Raw genomic sequence first — 5000 nt, 5'->3', positions numbered from 1 at the left:
CCAGACTGGGAGGTCCACTCAGAAAACGGAATATCCCACCCCCCCGACAACCACCATTGCTCAGCTAAGCCACCAACACCCACACATGTCCTACACAGGGGTGCACCCAACATCACAATACTGCCTCCTCTCACAGCACACAAACAATGGCAGGAATGAAAGACACAGGTCTGCCACAAGCATGGAATCGGAGCGCCGCCTGTCATGAGCCAAAGGTGCATCCTGACGTGGCAAATCAGATGATGCCGCAGGCATCCACTTACTATAATCACAATCAACAAACCGACCGGCCGCCCCCCCCCCCCCCCATTACACCTTTCCATACAACAATGTGTACCTTAACCTAAACTATACTGTACCTTAACCTAAACTATACTGTACCTTAACCTAAACTATACTGTACCTTAACCTAAACTATACTGTACCTTAACCTAAACTATACTGTACCTTAACCTAACCTATACGGTACCTCAACCTAACCTATATTGTGCCTCAACCTAACCTATGTTGCGCCTTAACCTAACCTATGTTGCGCCTTAACCTAACCTATGTTGCGCCTTAACCTAACCTATGTTGCGCCTTAACCTAACCTATGTTGCGCCTTAACCTAACCTATGTTGCGCCTTAACCTAACCTATGTTGCGCCTTAACCTAACCTATGTTGCGCCTTAACCTAACCTATGTTGCGCCTTAACCTAACCTATGTTGCGCCTTAACCTAACCTATGTTGCGCCTTAACCTAACCTATGTTGCGCCTTAACCTAACCTATGTTGCGCCTTAACCTAACCTATGTTGCGCCTTAACCTAACCTATGTTGCGCCTTAACCTAACCTATGTTGCGCCTTAACCTAACCTATGTTGCGCCTTAACCTAACCTATGTTGCGCCTTAACCTAACCTATGTTGCGCCTTAACCTAACCTATGTTGCGCCTTAACCTAACCTATGTTGCGCCTTAACCTAACCTATGTTGCGCCTTAACCTAACCTATGTTGCGCCTTAACCTAACCTATGTTGCGCCTTAACCTAACCTATGTTGCGCCTTAACCTAACCTATGTTGCGCCTTAACCTAACCTATGTTGCGCCTTAACCCAACCTATGTTGCGCCTTAACCCAACCTATGTTGCGCCTTAACCCAACCTATGTTGCGCCTTAACCCAACCTATGTTGCGCCTTAACCCAACCTATGTTGCGCCTTAACCCAACCTATGTTGCGCCTTAACCCAACCTATGTTGGGCCTTAACCCAACCTATGTTGCGCCTTAACCCAACCTATGTTGCGCCTTAACCCAACCTATGTTGCGCCTTAACCCAACCTATGTTGCGCCTTAACCCAACCTATGTTGCGCCTTAACCCAACCTATGTTGCGCCTTAACCCAACCTATGTTGCGCCTTAACCCAACCTATGTTGGGCCTTAACCCAACCTATGTTGGGCCTTAACCCAACCTATGTTGGGCCTTAACCCAACACACGTTGGGCCTTAACCCAACACACGTTGGGCCTTAACCCAACACACGTTGGGCCTTAACCCAACACACGTTGGGCCTTAACCCAACACACGTTGGGCCTTAACCCAACACACGTTGGGCCTTAACCCAACACACGTTGGGCCTTAACCCAACACACGTTGGGCCTTAACCCAACACACGTTGGGCCTTAACCCAACACACGTTGGGCCTTAACCCAACACACGTTGGGCCTTAACCCAACACACGTTGGGCCTTAACCCAACACACGTTGGGCCTTAACCCAACACACGTTGGGCCTTAACCCAACACACGTTGGGCCTTAACCCAACACACGTTGGGCCTTAACCCAACACACGTTGGGCCTTAACCTGCTCTGTAATTGTCATACGACGCGTTAAATTAGTGTAGTGTTGCCTAACTGCAACCCCCGCAATATAGTTTGCTACTCGCACTGCCCGGTCCCCAGTGTATCGCTTCATGTTAAACACCTTGCAGCTATACACTGTAATGTGGATGGCAGCAGGACGTACATGCTCAATGCCCTTTGCAGTTGTTCATTGGCATTTGCAGTTGTTCATTGGCATTCGCATGGCGAAGCACTTAGCCTACGCTGTGGTACGGCCTGTGTCAACTGTCCGCTGATGTTGTACGTCCAAATCACACACTGTACTGCACATTGGTCCTCATGTACTGAATGATACATCGTGGTACATGTGACCGTACAACGACTGCGCCAACAACGGCGAACCATGCGGTCCAAATGTTGTGCACTCAGCTACGTGTCGTCTCCCTATAAGAGCTGGATTGCAGTGTGGTATGCCCTGGATGGCGATCAGCATGAGCCGTCTGTTGATGTAGTGGCGCGTGTTGTCAGACGTAGTCGTCTCTTCTCACACACCGTGATAGCATGGTGCACTGCGTTCCACATCTGCGACATGCGACAGAGGCCGGTTGACAGTCGTTCGCGCAATGGACATCGCATACGTACGGGGGCCACCTTCCACGTGTTCGCGAAGCGTGCACATGTTGTTGCGTGTATGTGGGCAGACATAGTGTGTCGTGACACCTGACACAGGCATGCAACAATCGTTGAATTTGCAAATGGCGATGGACGCCTACGTTTGCTGGTGACGTTACGCAAATGAACAACTGGTAAACCGTTGTGGTGCGGTTGTTCTCGCTAGAGGTGAATCAGTGATGGCGACGATCGGTTGAGCTACCAACCGGTTGTTCCAGCGATACCCACCATGCCCACGAACGTGAATGGCATCTGGGTGTGAAGCGATACGCGGCGGTGGCTGGGTGGGACCGTCCCCGGCCGGTGAGGGGGGGCCTCCCGGCGTGCTGGCCGCGCGGTGCGTGGGCGCACGCGCTACAGCCGGCTGGTGGGGGCGGCCAGTGGCAGGCGCGCCGGCCGACGGAGGCGGCAGGCGGCGCAGCTGCGCGCCGGCGCACCCTGCACGCGGCGCCGTGCGGCCAAAGTAGGTCCTCGCGGGCCCGGTGCGAAGCGCGGTGGACATCTGCAGTGTGCTGGTCCGATTGAGGACTGTGTGCGCTGAGGATGCGCCGCCGCCCGGCGCTCGGCGCCGCGACGCCGTCTGCTGCTCGGTCGCCTCTGCGGTTCTCGCAGGTGGTTTGTATCGCAGCTGTGCGGACGTGTTGGCGCGTGCGCTGTGCTGGGAGAGTTCGCTTCGGCACCCAAGTGGGGCTTTTGTCCTTCTGTGGCGCTGGCGTTGGAGCTGCCGGTCACCGTAGGTGGCGCGTGTTGTCTCCCGCCGGCAATGCCACGACAGCACGCTCCCGGGCCTCTGTCGGCAGCGGCAAGCTCAGTTGGGAGCACGGGTGGTCGCACCTAAAGCGTCTACTCGCCAAACCCCGGGCGATTGCGCCTCTCTCGAACCCGACCAAGTACTTAGGACGGCGCTGCGCGCCGCCGGGACCTGAGAGGGTTTCGAGGTGTATGGTGCAGGGGAGCTCAGCCTCCTCCTGTTTGCAGAATAATTGAGCGGACGCTTGCGTGTTCGCGCGGGCCCCCGGGACACACTCCCGGGCGGCCGGCTGCTCAGCTCTAGTTGACGCAGCTCCCTGGTTGATCCTGCCAGTAGTCATATGCTTGTCTCAAAGATTAAGCCATGCATGTCTCAGTACAAGCCGCATTAAGGTGAAACCGCGAATGGCTCATTAAATCAGTTATGGTTCCTTAGATCGTACCCACGTTACTTGGATAACTGTGGTAATTCTAGAGCTAATACATGCAAACAGAGTCCCGACCAGAGATGGAAGGGACGCTTTTATTAGATCAAAACCAATCGGTCGGCTCGTCCGGTCCGTTTGCCTTGGTGACTCTGAATAACTTTGGGCTGATCGCACGGTCCTCGTACCGGCGACGCATCTTTCAAATGTCTGCCTTATCAACTGTCGATGGTAGGTTCTGCGCCTACCATGGTTGTAACGGGTAACGGGGAATCAGGGTTCGATTCCGGAGAGGGAGCCTGAGAAACGGCTACCACATCCAAGGAAGGCAGCAGGCGCGCAAATTACCCACTCCCGGCACGGGGAGGTAGTGACGAAAAATAACGATACGGGACTCATCCGAGGCCCCGTAATCGGAATGAGTACACTTTAAATCCTTTAACGAGTATCTATTGGAGGGCAAGTCTGGTGCCAGCAGCCGCGGTAATTCCAGCTCCAATAGCGTATATTAAAGTTGTTGCGGTTAAAAAGCTCGTAGTTGGATTTGTGTCCCACGCTGTTGGTTCACCGCCCGTCGGTGTTTAACTGGCATGTATCGTGGGACGTCCTGCCGGTGGGGCGAGCTGAAGGCGTGCGACGCGCCTCGTGCGTGCTCGTGCGTCCCGAGGCGGACCCCGTTGCAATCCTACCAGGGTGCTCTTGAGTGAGTGTCTCGGTGGGCCGGCACGTTTACTTTGAACAAATTAGAGTGCTTAAAGCAGGCAAGCCCGCCTGAATACTGTGTGCATGGAATAATGGAATAGGACCTCGGTTCTATTTTGTTGGTTTTCGGAACCCGAGGTAATGATTAATAGGGACAGGCGGGGGCATTCGTATTGCGACGTTAGAGGTGAAATTCTTGGATCGTCGCAAGACGAACAGAAGCGAAAGCATTTGCCAAGTATGTTTTCATTAATCAAGAACGAAAGTTAGAGGTTCGAAGGCGATCAGATACCGCCCTAGTTCTAACCATAAACGATGCCAGCCAGCGATCCGCCGCAGTTCCTCCGATGACTCGGCGGGCAGCCTCCGGGAAACCAAAGCTTTTGGGTTCCGGGGGAAGTATGGTTGCAAAGCTGAAACTTAAAGGAATTGACGGAAGGGCACCACCAGGAGTGGAGCCTGCGGCTTAATTTGACTCAACACGGGAAACCTCACCAGGCCCGGACACCGGAAGGATTGACAGATTGATAGCTCTTTCTTGATTCGGTGGGTGGTGGTGCATGGCCGTTCTTAGTTGGTGGAGCGATTTGTCTGGTTAATTCCGATAACGAACGAGACTCTAGCCTGCTAACTA

At 53.6% G+C, this 5000-nt stretch overlaps 1 non-coding gene across 1 annotated transcript in view; it reads left to right on the top strand.

Annotated features, from left to right (window-relative positions):
* Positions 1 to 3553: 3553 nt before the first annotated feature.
* LOC126435667 (small subunit ribosomal RNA) overlaps positions 3554 to 5000 on the top strand; it is a 1910-nt gene continuing 463 nt past the window's right edge. Inside the window, exon 1 of the ribosomal RNA XR_007580108.1 lies at positions 3554 to 5000. This exon is cut by the window's right edge and continues 463 nt beyond it. This is a non-coding gene — a ribosomal RNA (small subunit ribosomal RNA).

The sequence above is a fragment of the Schistocerca serialis genome, unplaced genomic scaffold, assembly GCF_023864345.2.
Source record: "Schistocerca serialis cubense isolate TAMUIC-IGC-003099 unplaced genomic scaffold, iqSchSeri2.2 HiC_scaffold_1214, whole genome shotgun sequence".
In the NCBI taxonomy this organism is placed as follows: domain Eukaryota; kingdom Metazoa; phylum Arthropoda; class Insecta; order Orthoptera; family Acrididae; genus Schistocerca; species Schistocerca serialis.
Note: the sequence above shows the minus strand (reverse complement) of the source record. Positions and strands in the feature narration are given on the sequence as shown.